This window comes from Berghia stephanieae, chromosome 4 (assembly GCF_034508935.2).
Source record: "Berghia stephanieae isolate SIO BIC M18660-M18661 chromosome 4, UCSD_Bste_1.3, whole genome shotgun sequence".
Classification (NCBI taxonomy): Eukaryota; Metazoa; Mollusca; class Gastropoda; order Nudibranchia; family Aeolidiidae; genus Berghia; species Berghia stephanieae.
The window spans coordinates 17,404,020-17,416,402 of record NC_088363.1 but is presented as its reverse complement, the minus strand read 5'-3'; positions in this window follow the sequence as shown (position 1 = coordinate 17,416,402).

The window sequence follows — 12,383 nt, the reverse complement described above, 5'->3', positions numbered from 1 at the left end:
AGTAGTAGTAGTAGTAGTATAGTAGTAGTAGTAGTAGTATAATAATAATAATATAATAATAATAATAAAGTTATTTATATGGCGCTCAACTTCCACATAAGTGTTGAGTGGCGCTTTACAATATCAATTGTCATTCAAACATTCATTTTTTGACAATTTTGAGAATACATATGAAGAAACAAACACATACACATGCACACAACTCAATCACATATACATTTACCTTCATACACGAATATACACATAATTAAACCAATATTACTCACTAACATTAGTTGCGGCCAAGAACCCAAAACCGCAGAGCATCTGGTTGAGCGTTGTATTATGACGAGTCTACTGAAATGATCTACACCTAGCGTATGATCGTACGGCCAAGGGTACCTTCAGGGACACCCGCCATAAGAAATGTGGTCTGATCTCTGTAAAAATATCCTTCTGGAGAGAAGAAGCGGTAATTCACACGGATGGGTTTGTTAACCGCCACAACTGTCACTGCTGGATGTGAGAAGATCCTCTCATTGCCTGTGTAAAAAGTATCAGAATCGGTCCAAGGAAATGGTATGGCGTGGAATGACTTCGGACAGGATTGTGGGCCCATTCATCCTTCGTAAAGCTATGGATGCAGGAAGCCTGGACAATGAATGCGGAACTAGAGAGGCGAATCAATGTGTTCGAGAGCAAGAGTTATATGAAAATCCTACCAGTGTCATATATCATGAACACGACAATAAGGAGGTTCTTGAAGCTGTGGAAAAGTTAACGGGAAAACAGGAACCATTGCTTAAAAGACGGAAACTTTGGACATCTGGACAATTTGTGCAAGACAGTCATGCAATGTACGGTGGTAGGTCAAAGAAGAAGAAGAGGAAGACAAAGGAAATTGTGTCTGGATAACACCAAAGAATGGATAGGATTGACGCTGTATGAGATGACAGAGAAAACCAATGACCGAGATGTGTGGCACCGTGTTGCAGGCTGCATCCCGCATCATTCACCATTAATTTCTCAAGCCGATTTCACAAGAGCGTCTTGCGGGATAGAAGTGATAACTTCACGTATTCACCCTTCAAGTACTTCGGAAGTCGTTGGTTTGGTTGGGTAGACTTGCTCTTTCAACAAACTTTAAATTAAAAAAAAAGTCGCAGGGTGTTTAGTCAGGACGTCGGGCTGGTCAGTCCTGCGAACCATGAAAACACACCCATCTTCTAGCGAAGTGGAAATTTAACTATTCACGTACAACAATAAATAGCAAAGTGTGGAGGAGCGCCATCTTCCATGGATATTAAATCTTCAATATTGTCATAATAACGATAGCTTGCCAGATAACATCTCTAAGCATAGATTGATGTGATGTAGCACCACAAACATTATTTATCACTTTTACGAGGAGATTTCTTTAAGAATTGTTCAAAATTACTTATGTTGTCTCATGAGTGTTGAGTATAGAAGCATATTTTGACAAAATGTTATAATAATCCCTGCAATCAAAATTATTATTTAATAAACCATATAGATATACTTAAGTGAACTGAAGCACCAAGAGGATAAGTACATCATTAGCTTAAGTTGACATCGTATATTTATAAAATTTCGATTACCTATTAATGCTTGTGACGACAGAATATTTACAATGTTCTTGGCATTTGCGAAAATCTGGAGACAATTTTCATCTCGAAGAACGCCCTAATGTAAAATATCACAATACGGGGTCTATTCCAGAACTTAACAACACGTAAAAAGAAAAATCCTAAAATACTGTGATATAGTCGCGGGAGCAAAACGGTTTGCTGGATGTCAATAATATTCCAAGCATTCTTCCCAAACATAATATTTTAACTTGAGATTTAAATAAGCGCAATATCCACCAGACTTGCCCAAAGCGCCTTACAAGGGGTCCCTAGCCAATATCAACCCTTAACAAGTAGGAGGAAACATTACGCCTGGAATGCGATATTACAGGGGATTTGTTTTTTTCTCAAGAGACACCGCAGTTAATCGCCAGTTTTCCAAAGACTCAACTATGCACAGCTCACAGCGGGACTCGAACCCAGAGTCTTCCGATCCTAAGGCGAGAGTCATACCACAAGATCACATAACCGCACAAATATCATTAACATTCCATCAAAGCGTCTTCGAGATAGGGGAAAAATGCATAGTCACGAATCATGGAACGGGCCTTAACCCTCTCCTTACCATCTACAGCAAAATCGTTACATTTGTTACCACACAATATATATACATTTTTTTCTTTTTCGGATTTATTTTGTACATCACAAACTTTGAAGAATGATCTTTTATTAATGTAATAATAACATAAAAGTTGTTTTGTTGGCAGCTTATTTGAGTTTATAAGATCATGTTTTCTGCTGGGTAAACCTGCCAATTTGGGAAAATACTGAAAAGGATCCGTAAGGAGAGGCTTAATGGCCTGATGCGAGGCGTTGGAAAGATTTAGAAATGATAAAGGTAGATTCCTGACGTTGTGACCTCCATCTAGCAGAGAGATAAATGGGTTTTGATAACATTTAGTAATAATTGAATAACAACAATAAAATTTGCTTATTCGTCTGACAAACTTTTCGGCATGTGAATTGTTCTTTATAAGGGTCCCGCATGATCCATTATATTATTTAATTTTGATGATTATGTAGGTTGCTATATGGTGTGTTGAATGTCGATCGCAATACTGTTGCATTATAAGAAAACAGCTTTTCAATTTTGGGAACTTTTTCTAGCGACAAACTCAAGTGTTATTCTCTTTATACAGGCTAGAGCAAAATCTTTCACTCTGTAAACTTAACTCCCAAAATACTCTTAATTGTTTTGGTTACACATTGCGTTTTCCTCACCAACAACAACAACAAAAACAATGATTGATTATTTTTAATGTCCTCAACAGTATTGTGCCGCATTTAGCAAGACTTAAATCAGGGACAAACTGCTCCGAAGGGAGGGTCATAGCACACGATCAGAGAAGCCACCCTTTTCTAAAGATCTATACAAAATCACTGTTTTATGATGATTTCTATCACATTTAATTTTGGGAAATAGAAATCATACGTCATATTTAGGTTGTTAATTTACCACTTCTTACTGTGTTTCTGCTAGTGATAATAATGATGATGATGGTGATGATGATGATGATGAGGGGGACGAGGAGGAGGAGGAGGAGGATGATAATGATGATGTTGATGATGATGGTGATGATGACGACGACGATGATGATGATGATGATGATGATGATGATGATGGTGATGATGATGATGGTGATGATGATGATGATGATGATGTTGATGATGATGATGCTGATGATGATGATGATGATGATGATGATGATGATGATGATGATGATGATGATGACGACGACGACGACAACCAAAATAACGGGAGTTAATACGAAAAAAAAAAAAAGAATATCACAACAAATCAATATTTGTTATTTCCCTTGAATGACATTCACGTCCGGAGATCTTCATCATCTTATGTCTTACGGTTCTCTAATTTTCTCGAATTTTACATGCGTGGTAACCCATCCGTGTCAAAATGGTATCAATCTTTCCATTTTGGGAATGACGTTAATCTCCTCAATCAATTTTGTTTTTAACTAAACCTATTATAAATACAATTTTTAGCATCTTAGCCGCACCAGTATCATAATAATATCATTTTGAGGCAGTAGATAACATTTTATTAAAAGAGATACTTATTTCACAATGTCTGTTGATATTTCTGTCCGTACGTTTTAATCAGATCTTGTTATTGTGAGTGGAAATCAAACAGCGTTATGACCGCTCGTTAAAATTAATATATAAATAATATAATAACTTATTATCACCATTGGCAGCAATGAATTTATAAAGATGAATAAATTATCCGTATAGACTGTCATCTTCAATTATTGTTATTGTCATCGTCATTATCACCATCATCATCATCACCATCATCATCATCATCATCATCATCATCATCATCATCATCATCATCATCATTACCATCATCATCATCATAATCATTATCATCAAAAATCATTAGACGTCTTTGTATTTAGTTCCACCATGATAGAAACAAACATTTCATCTGATGCCGCTCATGTGATCTTGTGGTATGACACTCGCTTTTGGATCGGAAGCTACTGGGTTCGAGCCTCGCTGGGCGCATAGCTGAGTCATTGGAAAATGCTCTTTCTTCGCATTCTCTCACCGTACTCAGGTGTAAAATGACTACATGGCCGTTAACAGTGTTGTCTCAATCGGAAAAAAGTTAATATCAAGTAACAGGCGCCATGTCTCGTTCTACATGTTACGTGTTGCTGTTGATCAGGGAGCTTTGTAAAGCATTTTGAGCACGTTTAGTGGATATTGCGCTTTATAAAAGCTCAACTTTTTAAAGCGCTTAGAGTCTGATGTCTCCGAGTTAGAGCGCTATGTGAGTTTTCAGCATTATTATTATTATTATTATTATTATTATTATTATTATTATTATTATTATTATTATTATTATTATTTATTTTATTATTATATTATTATTATTATTATATTATTATCATTATTATCATTATTATTATTATTATTATTATCATTATCATTATTATAATTATCATCATTATTTTTATTATAATTATTATAATTTTTATTATTATTATTATTATTACTATTATTATTATTATTATTATTATTATTATTATTATTATTATTATTATTATTATTATTATTATTATTATTATTATTATCATTGTTATTATTATTTTTGTTGTTATTACTATAATTTTCAAAAAATTATTATTATTATTATTATTATTATTATTATTATTATTATTATTATTATTCATTATATTATTATTATCATTATTATTATTATTATTATTATTATTATTATTATTATTATTATTATTATTATTATTATTATTTATTATTATTATTATTATTATTATTATTATTATTATTATTATTATTATTATTATTATCATTATCATTATTAGAATATTGGGTCTCTATATAATATCTCGGAAAATCCGCCCTTGATTTATATTCTGCGTTGAGATCCGAATCGATCTAGATAACAGTCAAGGCTATTGTCTAACCCCCTGACCAAACAGTGTTATGGTAATTGGGTCTGTTAATTTCTGGCAGAAATTGTGATCGATAGACAAGGATTCTATCTAAAGGATAGCAAGCAATGTTTTGATTCTGTGTCGAGTAGCGCAGAGAATTCATGACGTCATACCTTCTACCCTTCCGGTTCCAAACTCATGGGAATGTTGTATATAACCAGTCCTTTGCATGGCTAAAAATGAATAGGTTATATATTGAATCATAAGGTGGCATAACTGTTTTTATTAGCTGGATGTACGAGCAGATTATTAGGATTGCGGGACGTAAAAAAAGCGAATATGGGTGATCTTTATGGACGGTAATTAGATATTTATCCTAGAAAATGAGATGCCATCGCTATGAAACTAGAAGATCAATTACACAAGGTATGTCTACAAAAGAGTGGTTTTACATTTCCAATGAGATTGGAAACAGTTTTTGGCATCACACGTTTGTTCCCTATTTGGGATCTGACGTAATGAACTTTACAATAAACAAATGTTCTATTTTTCTTTAATATATTAATATCAGTTGTTTATGATAAGCAATTATTGTATCTTTTCCCGTACCCGTGAAAGGAAACTTATTTCTGTTATATTTCATGGGCTCTATAACCAGTGTGACACGTAAACAACAATAATCCTTCCTTATGATTTTTTCCTTTCATTGCTTCGTTAAACTTTGTTTTTATGTGGCTATTTATTGTACTGTTTTGCCCTTGCTGCTCAAGTCGTTATCGATCGTTTTTGCTTGCCAACTTAGTCATTTTCATCTTTGTTCTTGATTATCCGGGATCAAGTTTATAGGTTTTAGGGATTTTACGGCGCTTGCAACACTAATATGTCATTTCAGCGTTAATAAATAGGGGAATTATGGAGTAAAAGTTGCAGAGCTGTATCTTAAGGTATCAAAGAAAAGGCAAGACAAAAAAGGGAATGGTTCAAATAGGGAATAGAAGATTCAACGTGAAATCCATCGATGTGTCTATTTTGACAATACATGAAAGTCCTATCCAACTACAAGCAAAAGATGACGATATGAAGGAAATACTCAAATGTTTACAAACTACAATTTATTCAAAACTAATAATTATAAAAGTATAACAAAGAGGGGAAAAAGAACAAGGAAAAAATAGTATATTCTCTCCAAAGAAAAAATACTAAACATCTGACTCCTTCCCATCTAAGGATCCCTGCTAGTAGTAGTCCTTCAGAGTCATTAGGCCCATGGGGACCGAGTATACCTCGGTTTTAATTGCATGAAACGGACAATAGCAATTGCCTGCTATCCTTTGGATAGGGCAGTAATCAATCGCAAAGTAACCCCCCCCCCCCCCCCAGATTTCAGAGGACCCAGATAAACAGCCAGGAGCGTGGCTATATTGGTTGATTTGGTGTCTGGCACCGCATCCATCTTTTAAAAATGGATTACAGCATTTTTAAAAATAAATAAAACTGAGAAATGGTAAATTCCGCCTTTTACTTATTTGAGTAAGTCTTTTCTTTAATTTTTTTTCTTTCTTTTGTATTTACAAATATAGCATGTTTTAAGTCATTTTCTTCTGATTCTGGCACCATTTTATACTGTAAGCATGTCACGCCACTGTAAACAACCACTGCTGGATGGGAAAATGATTTTAAAAATTGATTTCACTCAATTTCGGTCCCTTTGTAGAAGAAGTGTGTGCTCTACTAACTGAGCTTTCGGGACAAGAAAGTAAACCTGGGCAATCAAAATCCTAAACAAAGACAGAGAGCAAAATAGAAAGGGAAAACAGAAATGGGGGATAGAAGACACGGTCAGTGACCATTCTGGCCATCATGGGAGGTCAGTATACGCCACTCCATCCACCACTTTGTCCGGATTGATGTCTTGTCGGGTTGAAGAAATTTGACTATCTATTTAAAAACATCAATTTAAATATTATATGTAAAAATACTACCTTAAAACTTGAGCATTTTAAATCATTTATATAGCGCAATAGCCCCTGAACGTGCTCAAAGCGCTTTACAAAGGGTCCTTAGCCAAAAACAATATGTAACAATTAGGACGAGACATTACGCCTGGAAGGCGACATTGCAATTTTATTCAAACAGAGTCAACGCCAGATACTCAATTTACACCTGATACGGTGAGAGAATGTGAGAAAGAGCCTTTTCCAAGAACTCAACTATGCGTCGTTCAGAGCGGGATTCAAACCCTGGACCTTCTGAATCGAAGGTGAGTGTTATACCACAAGACCATAAAGCCACACAAAACTTTAAAACAGTTACGCCTTTGAAAATGTAGTATAGAATTGCAAGAAATCTCCTTTCCGGGTTCTTTTCAAGAAATGAGAAGTTAAGGATTTAATCTTGTACAGTGCTTAAAGAATGATGATGACATTCTTGGAAAAGGCGAATCGCTATCTAAATTATAATTTTATAATCCATTAATTAGTCATTGGGCCACAACGTAAGTTCCAATTCATTGCATGAGAGATCATCTCTCTGTTTCTCTGGCACTAACCCATTTAAGCCACCATTAATTCCTATTATAGCTATAATTGGGACATTTTGTTTGCAGCTGTGTGGGTCACTTCTACATTATTGTTGACTTAGAATTTTGCCGTGCCCCGCTCACAAGGCAAACTCCCAACTATTATTTCTATAAACATAAGATCCCTCCCCTCACCTGAAAACAAACTTACTATTTTTCTTTATGTTTTATAGCTGACAGTTTATGACTATTTTAAGTGTCATTATTTTGAATTTACACCAAGTTTATAGTGACGAAAACACTGCGCTCTTTTGTTAATGTTTCCGTTTCGATGACTCGTATTAACGCAATGGGTTGTTTTATGTTTAGCTTTTGTATAGACTTGCCAATGTTGTAATCGCGCAACGCTGCGTTGCGGTTGCAATTAAAATTTATTGTTGACATTAAATATAAGTAAATAATCATAGCCCTACCTCGATACAACGAATCAACCCAATTCAATCAGAGATATTCAAACGTTTGGATTATAGCTAACTTGTTTTTATTTATAACAAACAACTTTATATGAATCTAAATAGATTTTGATTTACACATAACTGACTCAATTAAAAGTGTAAATAAATAACAGTGTGAATGGCGATGTTACGCTTTTAAATAATGTAAATGTTACTGCTCGAGCTCGAAGAAATAAATAACACTAATTCTGCCTTCGAGACGAATCATACCAACACACAAAACTATGTGTAATGTTTATTGTCTGTTGGGGTGACTTTGGTGAGAGCTAAATAATAATCTTAATGCCCAAGTTAAGGAACTGATCTGTATAGGTTTTGTTAATATAGACAAATCCATGTTCATACATTTGTACACATATTTGAATATAATTTATTATTGCACTTGGAGCCCAAAATACAAACGACAATCTATCGGTATTGAAAATGTCCAAGGAAGGACGACGAGAATGTAATTTGCTTACAATATCGTGATCATCAAGACATGATAACCAGTAAGACGATATTACAAATGTTGTTGTTTTTTCGATTCAATAGAGACAATACTGTTAACGGCCACGCCAGGTACTCATTTTCCACCAGAGTACACTGAGGTTTTGCGAGTAAAGATCCTTTATCTAGGACTCAACTTTGAGCAGTTCAAAGTGGGACTCTAACCTGTCCAAAAGCGAGTGCCATACCACAATATCACAAAGCCCCACGTATTTAATTGTATTCTCGATACAACGCTTGATGTAATGCGTTCCCGATACAATTAAGTATTAAGATCTCTGAAAATATACAAAACAATGCATGATATAATGTGTTCCCGAAACAATCAAGCATTAAATTATCTGGACAAATATATAACAATACTGGATATGTGTTCCCAATATAATCAGCTATGTATTACGTGCTTATGGGCCGATGCATACAACGCTTGATGTAATGCGTTCCCGATAAATATCAGTTATCTGGACAAAATGTTTGGTAATCAAATATAATCAAATATTACACGAACGGCTAATCAGAGAAAGATTGTATTTAGTGCAAACCGTGTGCTAATCGAATTGTTTTCTTCATACCTATCTAGATACCTATCTACACATATAATATTTACAAATGCGATAATTATGAATTATGGATTTGATTTAACATTGCTGTAATAATGGAGAAGGTTTTGCGTTGGTTTGAGTCTATAACAAGGGGGTTGTTAGACATGAAAATAAGTAGATGTGGCTTTACATCAAAATGATCTTTTTTAAAAATTAGCCTTTCATGTTATGCTTCTTGATACGTGATGCTAAAGGTGTAATTATAAATTCTTTATTGTCACTGACGATTTGCAAGAATAGAGAATGCTGCTGTTCTCTGATGACGAAAAATGCTTTTCATTTTGGACAGAATACTTTTACTATATCGATTAAAGTGACCCTAAGTAACGCGCTTGAGGTCCAGGGGTACTAATTTTACAGCTGAGTTCGGTAATTTCACCTCTCAGAGAAGGACTCTAACCTATGTGCACTTATAAGCTGATCTGAAAGCCCAATTCATTATTGGCTCATTGTTTTGGTGAAAATCTCAAAAAATGACGCAAAATATTTTTAAATATTGTCCATTACAACAAAATTAAACTAGGCCCATAATTTCGTTCGGATGTCAGACCTGCATATAGGTACACTTCGACTCTAAACCAGGACCAACAGGTCTGAAGGCGAGTATCATACCTCTAGACCGCAAGGTCGCGCATATATATATATATATATATATATATATATATATATATATATATATATATATAATAATATATATATATATATATGTGTGTATGTGTGTGTGTGTGTGTGTGTGTGTGTGTGTGTTTCTTTTTCTTGACGGGCAATGTGGTGTAAAAGAATATACGGGAATGAATTATTTTAAAGGTACATGCTACATAAGTCGTGCTTTTGTATCGGGAAGCCCAGAATACATTTAATTTGGACTATTTAGCTACAGTGTATGGAAGTCAATGGTTGTTTGCTGAACCTCTCATTAAATTGGGATTACCATAAACCCTGAAATCAACGATTGCATTCAAACAACCTTTAGAAGAAGAAAAAAACTGTCCACACTTATGACATTGTAGACGAGACAGGGCCACTGGATTTCTTAATGAATTTATGTATGTTTAAAGGTTAACGCGAAACTATGCTGACGTTCCAAAATTCGGTTAAGACAAATACGATTAAACGTGTTATAAAAACAAAAAGCACTCAACAGTTCTGCCGGCCAGCTAAATCGTACCAGACTATGTTTAAACTATGTTAACGTTTATAATCTGATAGAGCAACTGGCGATTAAACAAACAAAAAAACAACTTAATTTTTAAAAAAAATTAAATTCCTTTTATTCATCCCATAGGGTAGATTTGTCTCTATGGTCTATTCCAAGGGAAGACTGGAATAACCCTGTTGTCAGCCGCAGTGCAGCGCCGAAAATCGAGCTTGGGCGAGGTGACTTGCTTAAGGCCACACAGGGCAGCGGCAGGTGATCGAACTCGGTACCTTTCGGGTACGATGTAAAGACCGCACTGCTGAGCCAGGCTGCCGCTGCCCCGAGTGACGCCAAACTTCATTCATAAAATATAGAACATGCAAATGAATTGTATGCCTAATCTTATCTCCTTTATCTAAATCAAAAAGTCCCTTGAATTAAGTAAACCACTTCACACCATATCATATTCGTCACTCAAATGTAAATGGGTACCTGAAATATATGAAATGTGATGGATTTTGTGTTTTTTAAAGATGCTGGTTACCAAAAAGTTCCGTGCTAGACAGATCATTTGCAAAGTGTATTGCTATTTATGATTTATTTAAAAAAAAAAACAATTGTTTGATGGGGCAACAAACGTAAAGGAGTGAAAAGCCTTAAGCTTGGAGCAAGCCTTACAAAGTAGTCCTTCAGAGCTAAAAGTCCAGTGGACCTGAAGTTAATCTCGGTTTCCATAGTGTAAACGGACAAAAGCAATTACTTGCTACCCTTCAGATAGGACGCTTGTCAATCACACAGTACTTTCCCCCAGATCATACAGACCCAGATACTCAATCACTTCTAGGTCGACACGGGTGTCGGGAAAAAATTAAGACCTCACCCGAATCGATCTCAGTCCCATTTCGTATGAAGCGATTGCTCTACCAACTGAGTTATCGGGACCCCCAAGTTTTGAAAAACCTCTATATAAATTTACAACTTGACTCTCTGTAGCCATAATTACTTATTTATATTACTACTTATTGTATTATGAAAACACAAATTAAATGTTGCTCATATTTCAGTTGCTTCGAACATAGTAGGCAATTAAGTGTCTTATTGTCGTTCTTCATTGCGGCTGATGCTTGGGCCATCTTGGTCTCTTCTCCAGATAGACTTTAAAAATAGTTTCTTTTCTGATGATAAATAAAGAGAAATTTATTTAGTCTGGTTCAGTTAATTCATGTTTTTAAAAACAAGAACTAACAATTTCATCTACTAAAATTCGATTCTTTAGCAGTCTCATCTTAAGGAGTCTGCAGCCCTTATATTTCTACTGTAGAATCGCACAACCAGCCTCATAACACCGATTTGGTGAGGTGGACAACAAATGTATCCTCGTGTCATGTCGGCCCTTATCTCCGTTTCATACAGGTCGAAGTCTCTTAATAAAAAAAGCCACCCATAGTTTACATGATATGGCAATGAAGTAATAATGGAAGGAAAAGGCAGTTGGTGGCGCTCAGTGTGGCCCAAGAGAATGGATTGATTTTTGATAATCGATAATATAGGACGTAATCAAAGTGTTATTTGTAAAGGGGAGAGAATTAGAAGTCCTATTGCTTTAGTAAGAGTATTTGGAAAAGGCTATTGCATCGTTGATTGATTTGACAATAGTTCTATGATGACGAACGGGTGACAAAATTAAATTAAAACAATAACAAACCTGAAATACGATTGCTAGAATACAGTTGTTCAAAAATTGCAATATCGTCTATCCGTATCAATATTTCATTTTGCAAAATAGGCATATCTAGAGATATTGACCGAAATATTGGCGCTTATTTTGATACTAAACTAACAATAGAAACTTTTATTTCAACAATTATTCAAAGCTGCAATTGTTATTTTAAAAGAATTGCCAGTGTAAGATCCTTGCTGGATAATGATATAACAAAACTACTTGTATATTTCTTGTATTTAGTAGAACTGTTACTGATGATTGTGACGCTCTTTTGACAGGTTGCCCCAAGTATGCTTGCTATCGATAGACTACAGAAGATACGAAATAAGGCAGCCAGATTAGTTATAC